At 36.6% G+C, this 17,964-nt stretch overlaps 1 protein-coding gene across 2 annotated transcripts in view; it reads right to left on the reverse strand.

Moving 5' to 3' along the window:
- The window catches only part of SGCG (sarcoglycan gamma), a 258,739-nt gene extending 241,013 nt beyond the window's left edge, over positions 1-17,726 (reverse strand). Inside the window, exon 1 of one of the 2 annotated variants that reach the window (XM_027835163.1) lies at positions 17,644-17,726. The gene's annotated coding sequence lies outside the window, so the exon portion shown is untranslated. The remainder of the gene's footprint in view (positions 1-17,643) is intronic. The other variant, XM_027835164.1, reaches the window with a different exon arrangement.
- Positions 17,727-17,964: the final 238 nt, after the last annotated feature.

A 17,964-nucleotide genomic window follows, 5' to 3' on the forward strand; every position in this document is an offset into this window, starting at 1 on the left:
GTTGTCTAATCTACCTTACAGCTGTGCAAGGGCCTTCTCCACAATATCTCATTCTATTTTGACCACTCTCATGAGGGAATTTGTTCTTACATCTAAATTGAAATCACTCATTATTCTCATTTTGCACCCTGGTACCACGAAAAAATCTTTCCTTCCTTGTGATAGTCTTTACGATACTAAAGATAGCAATTGCTCCCCCTTTCCTAAAAAGTTTTTCCTTCTCCAGATCAATCAATCCCAGTTTCCTCAGGTAAAATTAATCTATTTGGATTTTTCAACACTTATTATTCTCACTTTCATCTGTATTCACCCAAGTCTGTCAATCCTCCAAAGCTTCAATGATTTGTGATCTCATTGATGTACATAGTCCCTCTCATGCTGTATATAGTGACCCAATCATACCTACCCAATCTGCGTGACTTTCATTTCTGTACCCCCTCAAATCTATCCCAGGGGAGTTCATCTAATATATTGGTAATATGTTTCACACACTTTTTGGCATTGAATGGATACCAATGGGTCATGCAAGCTGTTAGAAATCTTTTACTCTATGACACTAGTCTGTTTTTTTTTTTTGGTCATATATTTCTCTGATATCATTTGTGACATTTCTTCAGTGTAATTCCTCATTTGTAATTTGTACCCTTGGTCACACTCATAGTGGGCTTTTTAATCCCCATTGAATGATTTTTAACTTTGTTTCTTCCAAGACTGTCATGTTCTGTGATTTATACGTGTGTGTGTGTACCCACATATACACATCTCTGTCCCTGGGAAAAAGTTAGGGTCATCAAAAGATCTGTGCAATTTCCCAAAGGTAATCCAGCCCACTTTACTCCTTCAGTTCATTTATGGTCTCAGCTCAACTTCCACTTACAATGTTTATCCAAGATTCATGCGCTAATATATAAAAATTCCATAAATTACTCATTCAAATGTGCATTGTGTATGAGCATTATGCATATTTCATACAATTATTTTTATGTGTGGATAGTTTGGTGGAACTCTCTTGAGTGATTATTAATCTAATTTATGATACTTTGCAATGTTCTGGGTTTTGAGTCATTGAACTAAGGTAGTGGCAGTAGGAGTACAGAGAAATGTGTAATATGTTTAGGCTAGTTAACATTACTTATTTCTCATGTGTTCTATGAGAATTAATACTAGGAGATGGAAATTTAATTTCCATTAAATTAAACTGTCATGGAAAAGAAGAAGCATAAGTTTTAGAGTCAGATGATTGGGGTTTGAATTCTGGTTGTGATGATTTCGTTACATATGTGATCCTGGGTTTCAGTTTCCATATCTGTAACAATAATAATACTTGCACTGCCTAGATTTTAGTATTTTTTTGTGTGTGGAAAGCTTTCTGTTAACCTCAAAGTTTTATACAAATTTGAATTATTGTTACTCTGTTATTAAGGAACTTCAAGAAAATAAGAAAAAAGAGAAAAAATTGGAGGACAGTTGGTATAATGGAAAGAACACTGGATTGTGCTAGAGGAGACTCCAGTTCTGGCTCTATATCTGTGACTAATTAGTTGCATGAACTTAGACATGTCACATCTCTGAGCTTCTACATCCTTACATATAAAATTAAGAAGCTAGATTATCTAGGGTCCATTCTAACAGCAAAATCCTATGATTTATCATTAAAAATATTTGTAGGTCTAATAAGAGCAGTGGGGAAAATAAAGTTCAAAGCAAATGAAAAAATGGGAATAAAATTCCAGTTTTATCTGAGGTTTAAATTTAATAGAAATGTAAATTTGCAAAGTAATGATGCTATATTTTGATGAGGTTCTAGGAAGGAATAATGCCTCAGTTTTAGTTCAATTATTCCATTTTATTACTTGTGTTTAAATCAAAATATCTCAATTTATTATACCACTAATATTATCTATTGAAATTGCCAAATAGCATTTTGACAATGACTACTAAAGGGTTCATGTATTATTGATGTTTTATGTATTTTTCCATGTATAATCATGTACTTTCGTTGAAAATTTTATGTAGTTTCACTAAGATAGTATTATTTTGGTATTAATTTCTCCAAACATATCAAAAAAGATGCACATTTATTGCTCTTTTGCATTCTATTAGAATATTTCCCCTAACAGATTATGATTAAGTCAGAGTAATAACACTTCTTCTTTATGACTTACTCATTTGCAATGTTTAGAGGTTGGTTATTTTCTGGTCTAGTTTTATTCCACTGATAAGAGTGGATAAACGAACTGGAGGCAATGGGAATGTGATTCTTCTGGTAGTTTTAAATCTGTGACCTGACTTCAGAATGGGTGTGAAATTGTTCCAGAATATCCTTATAAGTATTTGTTTCTAATTTCCATCTTTCCTTAAAGCAAATTGTTGGATAACAGTAAAGCAGGTTCCATGTTCGGGAAGGAACAGTTGGATTTTTCAGTGTGCTGGTGATAGTCCAAAACCATTCCAATTCTCTTTTTCACTCATCATTTAACCTTACAAAGGGAATGGGTGTCTGACTCACATGCAGATCAATTCAGTTTGCTAAGATGGTATCATCTACATGGAGAATACCAGGCAGCTGTTTTGTGGAAAATTGCGAAGCCTGGAACTTACATGAGCATTCTACCTTGGTTTACCTTTTGGGTTGAGAAGAGTCTTTTTCTATCGGCTTCATAGTCAGAACTGTTGGGGACTTCAGTGTGGCCCACCTCAGATTCAGCCATAGTATTACTTGCATTTATATCTTGGGGAATGAGATGACTCCTTTATTTGGAGTTTATGTGACCATGTAGTAAGGGGGAAGGACTTCGCTTAGGGATATACGGTTCCCAAAAAAGAGCCCTGGGTCTTTCTCCTTTATGTTCTAGGTATAAGAAGTAGAGTCTCCAAACTGGGCCAGGAGTGTGAGCCATGGTGATCTGGGAGGCTGGGGACCCAGTTTGGGTGTTGTGGTTAGTCTAGCAACCGACATTCCAAGAAGCAAGAGTCTGGGACTCCAGCCCAACAGAAGCAATTATTGATGGTGGCTTTGGATATGAACTTGGTGGTACCAATGTTATGCATAATGTGAGCTAAATTGTGAGCCCAATCCCTTACCAGAGACCAAGGTGGCATAGGGGGAATTTTGCCCTGAGGCACTGGGGAAAATGTATGTTTGTTCTTGATAGACTTTTGAAGTAAATATTGCTTTGCAAAAACTATCCAATGTTACTTGGTTAAATGGAACTGGAGTACTAATCCCTTATCTTCTAAGATACATGGAACTAGCAGTGGTGACTTGAGCCAATGCAGAGAAAAGAGATAATCTCCACCTTCTTCATGGCACCTAAGAACCCTGAGAGGTAAATGTTATATCTATTTGCCTGGAGAAACTGGGGGCAGAGTCAATTATATTACCTTATTTTTGCATATCTGTGTGTATTTTGTATCCTCCCAAGTGAATGTAAGTTCCTTGAAAGCAGGAACTGTTTCATTTTAGTTTTTGTATACCTATCACCTTGCACAGTGCCTAATACATATTTACTAACTTAGAAACAAATAGTCACAGTATGTTGTTGAGTCATTTTTTGGTTGTGTCCAGCTCTTCGTGATCCCATTTGGGGTTTTCTTGGCAAAGATACTGGAGTCGTTTACATTTCCTTCTCCAGTTCATTTGACAGATGAGGAAACTGAGTCAAACACAGTGAAATGACTTGCCCAGGGTCACACAGCTAGTATGTGTCTGAACTCAGAAAGATAAGTCTTCCTGACTCCAAGTGTAACACTGTATCTACTGTGCCATCTAGTTGCGAAGCCACAGTATAGTGGTCATTAAAGTTTTTATCATGTAAATTAAGTTCCCAAATGATCTAGTTGGGAGTTCTCCATGATTATTAGTCAGATGAACTGTAACTAATATTGAATTAGTATTAATGTATTCTTCTAGCTTTTAAGAAATTTTTTTTTCAAGTAAAGATAAGAGAAATGAATCAAGGAGTCCCTGATTAATTTGGTGAATGTCCCAATCAACTTGATAAGACTATAGTCTTTGTTTTGGAGGATTCTGAGAGTGTAGGTAAGCCCATGAGAGTATAATTCCCATGAGAATGTAGGCAAGCACACTGGTCCCTTGCTGACAAGGGTGACTGAGATACTAGGGGATGGGCTATTATTGGAGGAACTGTCCCTATTCCTTATCCACATTTGTGAATTAATAGACCAGCCTGTTCTTTGTGACACTAGATTATATATGTTCAAAAGCTAGATCAATGCACACAGATGAGATTTGAAATCTGTGACCAGGAACAACATTATTGTTGTTCAGTCATTTTTTCAGTCGTGTTTGACTCTTCATGACCCCATTTGGAGTTTTCTTGGCAGAGATACTGGAGTGGTTCACCATTTCCTTCCCCAGCTCATTTTACAGATGAGGAAACTGTGGACAACAGGATAAGTGACTTGAGTCAAACAGCTAGAAGGAATATGAGGCTAAATTTGAACTCAGGAAGATGAGTCTGCCTGACTCCAAGCCCAGCACTCTATGCCCTGTGCCACCTAGCTGCCCCTAGCGAAAACATGTCATTCCAATATAGGTTGAAAAATTGGGGATCTGGCACATAAAGTGTATTAAAAATCTCTCTGTCTCTGCCTCTATCTGTCTTTTTGTCTATTATCAGTTGAAGGACCACCATATAGGAAGAAGATTAGACTTGTTCTTCTTAGTTCCAAAGGACAGAATTTAGAGCAATGAGTAAAGGTTGCAGAGAGATATTTTTAGCTTAATGTCAAACAAAAAAAAAACCAGCCCCAAAGTAGAATGTGCTGCTTTAGAAGGTAGTGGATTCCTACATTTGGAAATTTTTAGGTAGAAGTTGGATAATCACTTGTTAGGATCCCTGTAGAAGGGGTCATTCAACAGTTATAGGTAGGACTTGATGGCCTCCAAGGTCCTTTTCTCAAGTCCTATATCTTGTAATATATCATCATTTTTGTTTAATTAGCTTTGATTTTTTAAGATTGAAGATTTAATACCAGACATCAATTAACAAAATAAATGTCCAGTTAGGTCTCTTGAAATTACAGTTAATGATATTCTTTTTATTAAACACATACACATAATTAATAAAAATGTTAAAAATAGAAAGCTATCTTAAATTCATCACCTGTGCTAGGCCTTTTAATGGCAAAGCTTAAAGGAGAGTTAAAAAGAAAAAAAGCATTCCTGAGGTAAACATAATTATAGGTCTTATCAAATATGGTTTATATGCAAAACTCCTTTGCTTTGACAGTACATTAATAAAGTCTCACAGGGTTTCATCAACACAAGATACATTTCTACCTTTATCATAAATTTTCTTTTCAGGGTTTGAATTTGATTACTAAAATGTCTTTCAAATTACTTTTTTTATGCCAAAAATACACATAATGTAGTACAATACATAGACAGTGAAGTTCTATGTTTTAGCAAGGTAAACATTTTTTAGAATATTTATAATTATACTCTGCTGGACAGTAAGGTCTAAAATGATAAGTAAGCAAAATAAACTAAAGAGGAAAAAAAGCTTTCCTAAGGAGGACCCTAAAGAGCAGGGTCTTTTTAGGGGCACTCAGCAGTGTTGAGAATGATGGTGGTGGAGGTTACTGAGACTATTCTATTACCATTCTGGAATATAGGTATTCAACCTCAGAGAATGTTTTCTTACTAGAGGAGAATAAGAACAACCTGACATAGCATGGAGCTTTGAGACTATTGAAAGTTCTGGTGCCATTTTTTTTGGGGGGGGACAGAAAGTGAGAGAAGATGAAGTGCTAGTTCTGAATTCTTTCATCTTCTCTCTTATTTTCTCCCACAAAAGGATATTAAGTAGAAAGGAAAACAGCACAACTTAATTGGGGATTATGTAGGAGTAAAGAAAGACTATAACTATTCCTTCCCTGCTGTCATAATAAAAGTATTCTAATGTGATACCTATTTTTCTTCTTTCCCTTTGAATTTACTCTTGAGGGTAAATTCTAATCTTTAATGCTATTTTAATTTTTCTGTGTCTGTAATATGGCCATGATGATAGTATGTGATAAATATTTCTTGAGCTTTGTATTGAATATACATAAATTGCTTCACTCTTCTACTTGCTATAGGCCTAAAGACCCTGACACAAATCCTAACCCACACAGTCAAGGATTATATTGTTCCATTTAACATGGGACATTTGTAACATGTATTGTTCTTGTTTCTCTACATTAAAATGATAAATTTTAGCAGAGGGAGAGAATAGTAAAAGGAGACTTTGCTGGGATGGAGGATGGTAATGGAATGGAAATGATAGAATGGAGACTAAAAGCCCATCTCTTATAGGTACTCCTTTCTATAGGTGGGTAGGGAGAACCTAAGGCTTTCAATATGAAGATAGAAAGCTGAAAGCTGTTCCCTATACCTTGCTAAAAAGTCATTGTAGCCAAATGATGGAGGCCTGTTGGAGTGTTTTCTATTCTTCAGGTCCCAACTCAAGCATCACCTCCTCTTTTAATCTCCCTGAGTCTTTTCTTTCCTTAAATCCATCAAAGAATGAATTCCTGTCTCATTGCCCCTATTCATATGCAGGCCAATTAAAGAAAAGAACTTTGTCCTAATGATCTTTATTTTCTCCCCCAATACCTCACACAATGCCTTGTCCATGCTAAGGAATTGTTAACTATTTGTTAAATATGGAACATCATATCCACGATCCTTAAATTTTCTCTTTCCCACCATAAAACTTTAGCTATGATAAAGCCATGAGGGAAGGGGCTTGAGTGAAAAGAGATGGAAGAATCCTGCTTAGCTATGCAGGAGGTGCATTTTAGGGACAATGGGATATACGAAGTATATTCACTTGCATGAGCTAGACAACCATATATAGTTTTCGGTTAGGTATCCATGTTCACCTTTGACTTACTCTACTTGTATATATATATATGCATGTAGGTGATCACAGACTTATAGTTTTACATCTCTTAGAGAACTTATAGCTACTCTAGTAGCTCTTTTAAGAAAAGAAGAAGTGCCTCAGACCATAGCTCAAAGCAGCACACAGCCTTCCTTATAAGGCTGACTAATAAAATGTAAGACTCCCCAAATACCTGACACTGCTTACACACATCAGGTAGAAACTTACTCCCCTATGTATAGTATTCAAGTCACTTGGAGCTATATGCTCTTGCTACATAATGATAGCAAACTACTCGATAATCACCAGCAGAACTTCCTATTTAGTAATTCAACACATTTATTAAGTCCCTACTTTGTGTAAGTATATTTATGGCTGTGTCTGTGTGTTTGTGATCATGGAAGGCTGTGTAGAAGAGAAGGTATCTGAAAAGAATCTTGAAAAATGATGAGGAATATGAAAGTCAGAAATGGGAGGGGGCACATTTCAACTTAATTAGTTTCAATAAACATTTATTAATTACACAGTGCTAGGCGCTGTGGTTTCTGCCACCAAGAGTGGATCAGAAAAGGAAGCTCCAACCTAGGGCTCTGACCACTCAGAAGGATTAATGGGCCATGGCACAAACTTTTAAGTTCTTTGTGGAACAAAGAAAATGTTGACTTTAAAATGCCTAAAAAGTGAGGTGGAGTGGCTCATGATATGTCAGGGCAAATGGCTATAGTGTCCTTTCCTATAGGATGATTAAAGTAGGTTGGGGCCAGGATAGTAATTAGGGAAGTGAGGCTTGGTTAAGGTAGGTCAGTTCTGCCTTAGGACTCACTACAATGATGAATAGATTATCTCTCCCAATAAAATAATTCACCTCTATTAGTATTGGAGAGAGGGAAGGACAGTTTGTGTGAATTTATTGAGGAAGAAGTGGTATTTAGAATCTGAGGACGTTTAGCTTGTACACATAATGAGTGAAGAAGAGAAATCTAAGGCTGGAAAGACACATTGGAGCCAAATTGTGGAGGGTCTTCAATGTCAGGCTAAGGAGGTTGGTTATATTTTATGTTGGAAACAATGGAGAACCACTGAAAGTTATTAAGCATGGGAATAACATGAAACAACCTATGCCTTAACAAGATTTTTTTCAAATATTTGAATTGGAAAGGGGAAAACTATTTAGTTTGAAATGACAAAAGGATATCCAGTTACAGCAAGTTGTTTGAGATAGAATATTAGAGCTCAAGAGAGAAATGAAGGTCAGATATATGGATGTGCAAGTCATCAGCAAAGAGGTGATGTTTGAACTCCTGGTATCTGATGAGATCATCAAAGGAGACATGGTAGAAAAAGAAAAGGGCCAAGATCATAACTTTGGAGGGTATCTACACTTGGGATGATCCAAAAAAAAGAGACTAAGAAGGAACAATAAGACTGATAGGAACAGAAGCAGGAAATGATAGTGTTATAGAAACTAAAGGAAGAGAAATTATCAAGAAGGAGGGCAGTAATTAATAGCATCAAAAGTTGCACAAAAGTAAAGTAGAATGAGGACTGAGAAAAGCCACTGGACAGAGCATTTGAGAAATCATCTGTAATTCTTGGGAGAACCATTAAACTAGGGTGGGGAGGATCCCTCAGATCTGATTTCAACTTTGAAATAAAGGCTATGGTTTTGCCTCCAACCCTCAAGGAGTGTTAAGCAGACTGAAAGACTAGCAAGAGGGAAGGTAATGTCCTCTTAATTGACCAAGGAAGTCTATATGAGTTCTAAGTGTCTTGGGGAGAGGCATTGATTTTGTATTGTTTTGTTTTGTTTTGTTGTTCTATCTCGGGCACCTAGCAAAGTTCCAGGCACATAGTATGTGCATAATAAATATTTATTGAGTTGAAAGGACTCGGTACTTCTCTTTTGGAGGAGTTTTCCTATTCTTTTTTTTTTTTGTGGGGGTAGATCAGTAGTAATTTATCTTTCTAAAACTCTCCATCAGGCACAGAAGAAAACAAATGCAGCTCTTCCCTTATTTCTCTCTTACTTTCAAACAGGCTTAACTGAAATTTTTCCTGCCTCTCTCTTTTCCCCATCTGCTCAGTTCAGAGCTGGTAGGCTCTATGACCTTGTCTCATAGATTAGGAATCTAATTCTATCCTCTGTGTATCATGTGCTTCTATTTTGGGGGGTATTATTAAGAATTATGTCCTCAATTTATAGATGTCATTTTTGATAGATTTGATGTTTATGTTGAGCTAAAAATTCCCTTAAAAGTCCACAGATTATCCCTCTAATACTGTAATCCAGGAACTTTAAATCCTATCCTATTCGTATCATCCTAAAAAAATAGTTCGGGCAGGTAGGTGACACAGTGGATAGAGTTCTGGGCTTGGAATCAGAAAGACTCATCTTCAATTCAAATCCATTCTCATATATTTATTAGCTTTGTGACCCTGGGCACTTAACCCTGCTTGCCTTAGTTTCCGTATCTGTAAAATCAGTTAGAGAAGGAAATGGTAAACTCCAGTATCTTTGCCAAGAAAATCCCAAATGGGATCACAGAGAGTCAGACATGACTGAAAAACAACTGAACAACAATCAACAAAAGGAAATACTCAACTAAATTTCAGGGCACTGTCCTGTGTTTCTGAAGGTGTAAAGTTTTTGGTTCACGTTCTTCTTCCCTATATCAACCCTTGTATATGGGGATTCCAAAATTTACATTTATGTCCTTTCAAACATCCTAGATTTCCAGTTTATCAGTGTTCTTTTTTTTTTTTTTTTTGCTTTTTGGTGAAGCATTCGGGGTTAAGTGACTTGCCCAGGGTCAAACAGTTAGTAAGTGTTATCAGTGTTCTTAACTCGTACTAACTCCATCTCCATTCTACCACAGAAATCCATAGGGGTGAGACTTTACTTTCAACCAAAATTGTTTTAGCTCTATTATTTTGAACTTCACATTCCTCTTTTTAATAACAGTTTCCTGTTCTTGGGCCTTTCCCATTGCCTCTCTCATCCTAAACCTGTTCTTTATCCTCATAAAAACTTCTAAGTCCTTCCTTCTCTCTCGAGAAAAGTCATGTCTGTCCTATTAAGATTCCAACAAACACAATGACCCATAAGGCATTTTGAAAAGAATCCACAAGTTGCTGTCTGCCTAAGAGAGAATAAATTAAGCCCCCAATTCCCTTCTTGAAGCAGTGTGTGTGCATGCACACATGCATGCACGTATGCAGACACATATATACAGACATATATATGTGTGCATATGTGCACAAACATACATATCTCACTTTCATTGATAATGGATGGCAAAGAATGCATGCATCTTGTTCTTAATGGATAGTAGACAATGCTGAGACCAACATTCAATTACAAAAAATAGACTCGACTTGGTCACATTTGATCTTCTGTCATAAACACTACATGCAAGCACTGCTTTCACAGGGTAGAAATTTCCCAAAAGCCTACTTGCTGTGCAGCATGGCCTTATTCCCATCACAAACGACCAGACAGCTAAAAGTTAACATTCTCTCGGGTTTTCTCTCCTCAAACTGTATCCCTCTCTCCTCCCGTGGACTGATATCTGAGTGCTTGTAGTAGAAGCTCGTGGTTCCTGGAAGGCACACTATCCTTAGGAAAAAATGGGGGGGGTGGTGTAAGACTTGAATGTGTACATGCAGGATAGAAGTTGGTTTTATGTCTACCCTCTTTCTTTACAGAGGTCAAAGACTATGAGCATGAAACATTGCATACAATATTGGGCTTGGCTGATGTTTTATTGAGTTTAGATGCACTGTTTTTCCCTCCTCTGTTATTCTTTGTAATAAAGGATTATTCTCTAGGATGAGTAATGAGAGAAGGATAAACTGGGAAACAAATGATGTTAAAGTGAACTATATACTTTTTTGAAAGTAGGGAGTAGGTTTATTTGAGATGGGAAGAGGTTCATGAGGTGTGCCATAATGATAATGAGGTGCTGGTCCTGTTCCAGCCAATGGAAAGGGACCTTGACCAATAGCTCTTAGTCCATTGTTGTAATTTCCTTCTGCTAGTAGAACTACTCGGAATAGCAGACTATAGGCAAATCCACGCTCTCTGATTAAAAGCCCCAGGTTATTTCTGACCAGGCCACCCATATGATAGTTGCAAGTAGAAAGGATAGCTTGGTTCAAGATCCAAAATGATGGTGGCTGACATGATGGCACTCTTCAATTCATAAAAGGTTACCTCCTATTCTCTTTCTGAATAAACAGATTCCTTCTTTAACACTTGGGTAGATGATTAATGAGGATTACCTTAGGTTGAGTTATTTATGAAGACTGGTTTTACCCAGTAACTACTGCAAAGTCTCTATTCTCTGCTATCTTGATTCTTACCTCACTTCTTGGCAGAAACTATTTTTTCCCTAAAACTACCAATGATTTTTTAAATTACCAAATATTATGATCTTTCCTTAGTCCTCATATTTATTGATCTCTGTATGGCATTTGATACTGTTGACCTCCTGGATGTTTTCTTTTCTCTGGAGTTTCACTTCATTATTCTCTCCTTATTCTCATCCTCTGTAGCTGACTGGCCCTCCTAAGTTTCCTTTGCTGGCTCATCATCCATATCACTCACCCTGTTTATGTATCCTCAAGGTTCTGTCCTGGGACTTAGTCTTTTCTCTTTCTATACTCTCTCACTTGGTGACTTCATAATGAGCTCTCACCTTAATTTAAACTCTATTACCTCTCCCCTGAACTATTACAATGAACTACTAATTGTTCTTTCTGCCTCAATTCTCTTATTACTTCAAATCATCCTCCACAGAATTGTCAAAATGATTTTCCATAAGAGCAAGTATGACTATGTTACTCCCCAACCAAGAAAATTCATCAGCTATCTACTGCCTCTAAGATAACATATAAGTTCTTCTGTTTGTCTTTTAAAATTCTTCACAACCTAGCCCCAATCTGCTTTTCCTGATTCATCATATATTACTCTCATTCCCACATTTATGATTTAGCTGAACTGGTCTTCCGTCTGTGACCCACACACTGCATCCCAACTCTTGTCTCCATGCTTTTTCAGTGTTCATCCCCTATGTCTGGCATGCACTCCCTCCTTGATTCCACTCTGTAAACCACCTAGTATTTATTTCATATATATTCTGTATATAATAATAAATTTCTATGTTGTCTCCCCAAATGCTCCGTGACAGAGGATAATGTTTCATTTTATAGCTTGTATCCTTAGCATCTAGATCAGCTCCTGACACATAGTAGACACATAATAAATGTTTGCAAATTGATGGGTTATGTGATGGCTACCAATTCTACCAATTCCAAAGGACCTTCCACCACTATGACTATGCATATATCCAATAAACACCAGTTGAGTTTGATGGAAGACATACTTCTATAGTTTGTAATAAAGTCCTAGAGAAACTGAGTTAATATCCCTTTCCATTGCTGTAAATATTTCTGCACCTGTTGGGAAGATAACATGATTACTGTTTATATACTCCACAAGAAACTTGTCTAGGAAGTCTACTGCAAGGTTGGGGAGAGGAGAAGTGGGAGAGTGACCAGGAGGTCTTTCTTATGTCATTCCACTGCTAAAAAAAAATCTTAAGTGGTCCTCCTCTTCCTAGCGACTCTAATATAAAATATGAACTCCTTATCCTAATATATGAAGAGCTCCATAATCTGACTCCAGCTTACCTTGCCAGATTCCTTCTTATCATTTATCTTTATGCAAACAAACTAGCCACATGTGACATCTAGAGTCCCTGAGTCTATGGTTTCATTCAGATTGTCAATTATGTCTACAATTCACTCCTCTGCTCCCTTGCCTGCCTCCTCAGAACTTCTAGGTTCTTTCAAGTTTGAGTAGAGATATTTCTTCCTCTATGAAATCATTCCTTCTCCCCTAAGTTGTTAGTGCTCTCTCCTTCCTAAATCTGCCATAGGAATCATGGATTTAGAGCTAGAAGATACTCCAGATGCCACCTAATCCACATATTTTTATGGTTTGGAAACTGAGACAAAGAGTGGTTAAATAAGTTGCCCAAGGTCACACAGGTAGTATCAGAGGGCAGATGTGAACCCAGGTCCTTTGACTTTCAGAACAATGTATCAGGGAATATGTATACACATTGTGTTCACCAAAGAACGTATATTCTTTAAGAGCAGAAATTATTTCTTTCCTCACACAGTGGATACTTAACAAGTGTTTTCTGAATCAAACTCAAATGACATCACTTGGTACTTGAAGTGCCCATTTCAAAAGTATGTGTATACCAAGGTATACACAATCTACCATGACATATATGGATAAAGTCACAAAATGTTCCTTAAAGAAATGAAAAAAAATTAATGGAAAAAATAACTAGAGAGATATTCAGTGTTCACGGTTGGACTACTCCAATAAAATTAAAATGATGATACTATCCAAATTAATTTGCAGATTTAGTGCTGTACCAATCAAACTCTCAAGGCAATATTTTAAAATGTTAGACACAAAGTAATAAAAAATGCATTTAAAAAATCAAAAGAGCTGGACTCTTAAGGACAATTAAAAAAATCATAGGAATGAAAGAAGAGTGCAACTTTCAGTGCTATAATAAAATTGTTATACTTTAAAGTGGTAGCAAACACCTGAACTATTTGGTATTAGTTAAAATAGAAAAGGAAATCAAAGGGACAGACAGATTAAACAAGGAAGAATCAGAAACAACTGAATGATTAACACAAATTACTTGGGGAAGAACTTTTTATTTGAAAAGAAGTGCTGGGAAAACTAGAAAATACTTTGACAGAAATTAAGTTTTAGACCAACATATTACACCAAATACCATAATAAATTCAAAATTGATATGTGGACTAAATATTAATAAATCAGACCATTAAAAAAATCAGAAGAGAAGCATCTCAGGTACCTGTCACTGCTCTGGCTAGTGGGAGAAGGATAAGGATAGAATTCTCAAACAAACAAGGCTCAGACATAGTCAAAATAGATAGTATTTATTAATAGTGCAGAATATATAATAGATGGTTTCATGAAATTGAAAAACTTTTGAATGAACAAAATCAGCACAAATAGGATGCAAAGGAAAACTTTAGATTGGGAAAACATTTGCTTTCAATATCTCTGTTAAGTATCTGATATTGAAGATATATACAGAACTACCTATCAATCAATCAACAAGCATTTATGAACTGTTTAATATGTACTGGGTGTTTGAGATACAAAGAAAGGCAAAAACAACATTTTTCCTAAAAAAAATACTCCAAATGGGGAATAAAACAAATACATATGTACAAGACACATACAGTGAAGATGGAACTAATAGACACATATAAGATCAAAAGCAATTGCCAAATTGATAAATAGTTGAAACATGTGAACAGTTACTAAGAGTTATAAATTATTAAGTCATATTAAAGACTGCTCCAAATCACTAATAAGAGAACTACTAATTAAAACATCTCTGTATTTTTACTTCATAACCAGCAAATTTGCAAAAATGACAAGTTCATGTGGTATGACATGAAAAGATAGACACATTTATGCACTGTTGGTGGAAATGTGAATTGGTCCTGTAATTTTGAAAAACAATTTAAAATCATGTTAAGAAATGACTATACTTTCCAAACTCTTTAACCCAGAGATCCCACTGCAGTGGGCACAAAAAACTATCCAAGATAGAAATGTCTCAATTGTTTATGGTTCCTTAGAGATATTCTTCCGGCAGGAGAGTCCCTGACTACACTGGGAGAAAAATGGGCTGATAGGTCTATTGAAAAATAGCCCACCATGGGTCACAAGTGCTGAATCTGGGGGGTACTGAAGGTCCCCATGTGCACAGATTCAGCCTCTTATTTCAACTCTCTATTTCTATATCCGGGCTTCTCTATGAATCTTCCATAGAGCTGAGGACTTATTCCTTCAATCACTTTTGATCTTCTAAATGCTCAGCTACACTCCTAACTCAATTAAAGCTCACTGGGAAGTAGCATTTTGATATCTGGTGCTTCAGTTCCTCATTAAGATCTCAATTAAATATTTTGATTAGAATTTTCTTCCTTTTAATATGATTGTCCACAACTGTTAGAACTCATTAGTGCAATTAACAAGGGATGGGTCATCATCATGGTATGTGCATTGTGGCATCAATGAACATACCCAGAACATGCCCAGGATACTATAAATTTACCAGCAGTTCCCAATCCAGTCCAGTACAGCCTCTACCAAGTCCCCTATAATGAATGACATTCTTTCTAGATCATAAGCAAATGGAAATGGTTGCATTTCAAATGCTGATTCACACTACCCCAGGAACAACAGGTCCTTTCTCTGCTCTCTCTCTCTCTCTGTCTCTCTCTGTCTCTCTCTCTCTCTCTCTCTCTCTGTCTCTCTGTCTCTCTGTCTCTCTGTCTCTGTCTCTGTCTCTCTGTCTCTCTCTCTCTCTCTCTCTCTCTCTCTCTCTCTCTCAACTAGCAGGAAAATAATGATTGCCACTGATGGTGGAGGTTGGGCAAATGTGGTCAAATGAACCAGATATGGCTGTGGAGTTACACACATATAGTCACTATCTTCATCTTCTGCAACTGGTCACCCAATTGTTCTACAATATTTTCTTGCAGGGGTTCTTAACATGGGGCCCATGAACTTGCTTTTAAAAATAGTTTGACAACCATATTTTAATTTAAATGACTGCCTTTGTAATTTTATGTATTTTTATGCATTTGAAAACATTATTCTGAGAATGAGGTCTATAGGCTTCACCAGGCTGCCACAGGGGACCATTGCAGAAAATATGTTAATAACCCCTGTTATGAGGTAATTGGAGGGGGCAGCTCTTCCTCTGGAAGATGGGTAACAAAGAAAGGGCCCTCAACTGCTGCTGCTTTTGCTTGTCCTAGAAGAAGGAAAGCACCTTGTTCAGACCTTGTCACACATGCATCAGACTACTAAGTCTGAAATACTTCAATAGCACAGATTTGTGTAGGACCAGGGTGGGGAAATTGTGACCTCATGCAGTCAAAGGGCTGCACTTGGATCTAGAGGGCCATATGTGGCTGTGAGGCTGCAGGTTCCCCACCTTGGTATGGGCCTTTAAGGTTTACAAGTCACTTTCTTGAAGCATTCTTTCATCATTGGTATACATTCTGCATAAGGGTTCCCCAAGATCCTATATGGATTCCTGGAGAAACAGTATATGATAGCTGGATGATACTCTGTATGCAATTCTCCCCTGGGTAACCCAGAGGCACCCCTTGGATGTCCAAAGGATCCAATTGCAACCATCGCCACAAGGAGGCAGAGAACAGTTATAAAAGGATAAAAGCAGGAAACAGAGACAGTCCCAAACACTCCCTATCAGTTTTATGGTCAGCTTGTTCACAGTACCATACCTTGCTGTTCCAAAACAATCAAGAGCAGATGCCTAGAGGGAGTCTGCAATTTACCACTTCTGCACCTTCCATAATATACTCTGCTCTCATTCCTCACCTCTGGGATGGAACTGCCTGCAGGTACATCTTCTGCAGGTACATCTTCCACACTCTCAGGTCCCTGCTTGCTAGGCTGTTAGCCATATGTTTGCCTTCTAGTTACAGGGTGACTTTGCTGCCATGACATCTTAAAGTAATGTAGGTGATTCAATATCTAAATACATTTTGTATTCAGTGCTACTTTTCATTTGGCCTTTAAAAAGCAAACAAGTCCAATAACTCACAAAGCTTTTCTATCCCTTACCAACATTTAACACTGAAACAATTACCATGAGTTAAAAAAATTCTTTGTGTCTCTTTTTTGCTCATTTCTCTGCAAAATAATTTCAATAAACTAAGCAAAATGTCTTAAGTTAAATATTTTGAAGGAAATACAGCAATTTTTCTTAGGTTTTGTTTTACTAGTCAGCAACTTCAACCAGCTGGCAATAATTATCAAGCCAGCTGAGTTATACTTTTCTCTTGTTAGTGTTGTCTACGAATTCTCTTACAAACTTGGGCCCTCCAATGACCACATTCCATATTTTTAAAAAAATGTAGAGAAAGAAACAATATTTTCTAGGCAGAAGTTTTAAAAATTTCAACATTTTGCCCTGCTTCCCTTACTACTAGAAGGCAATGTCAGGCTGTTATTTTGTTTTTTGACTTGATAGATTGAGCCGTATGCACTCTTTTTTTCAGGATACTAGGGAGAAAATTTCTCCTTTTCCACTCTGAGAATGGATAGGAAGTGTTTTACTTTCTTTTTCTGTGGAGCTTCCTGCCGGTTAACATGTAGAACAGCTCTGGCAGTCTTACCCTGATAATTTCCTATATTAAAATAAACATCTTATCCATGGAAAGAGGGAGAGAAAAATATGCTTCAGCAGAATAAACAATGATTATAGAATTAGGAATGGAAATAGTAAGGATTAAGTTATGGAAATAATACATAGCAATACAAAATAAAGGCATGATAGTAGTTATATTCTACAAAATGAAATTATCTGTTACTTAGGATATTTTAGAACTCCATGCTTATACTAGAAGTATTCATAATAGATTACAAAATCTGTGATACCATCCTGCTGATATAAAAATAGTTCATAATAGAAATGAAATTATTACAGAGGATTACTGCTAGATGATTAGCATAATTAAATGTTCTCAACCCTTATTTCAGAAAAAATAAGAACTAGAATTTTGTCTTTATATAGTACATTATAAACTTCTCCATAGTAAATACTTAAGGCAAAACTCAAGAAAAAGATATTTGATAACTTACCTTATATATGTTAAAAAGCACTCTCGTGAAATAAGTATAACCAACTTGATTTCAACCAAAGACAGAATGTCTGAAACTTTTCCACCCCTTTCAAAACTGGAGTAGAAGGTATTTTAGGCCCCGCCCTGACTATCATTGGAAGAAAGCACACTCACATATTTGGCCATGGCTTACATTTCATCCTCTGCTATTGGCAACACACACATCTAATTTTACTCAGTGACATAAACAGCTCTTACCACACTTGAAATTGTTTAGGCGCCACTTCCAACACACAGCTTTAACTGTGCCAATAAAAAGAAAAATAGCATTCCTATAAAA

The sequence above is a fragment of the Vombatus ursinus genome, unplaced genomic scaffold (genome assembly GCF_900497805.2).
Source record: "Vombatus ursinus unplaced genomic scaffold, bare-nosed wombat genome assembly UNPS02014813.1, whole genome shotgun sequence".
NCBI lineage: Eukaryota > Metazoa > Chordata > Mammalia > Diprotodontia > Vombatidae > Vombatus > Vombatus ursinus.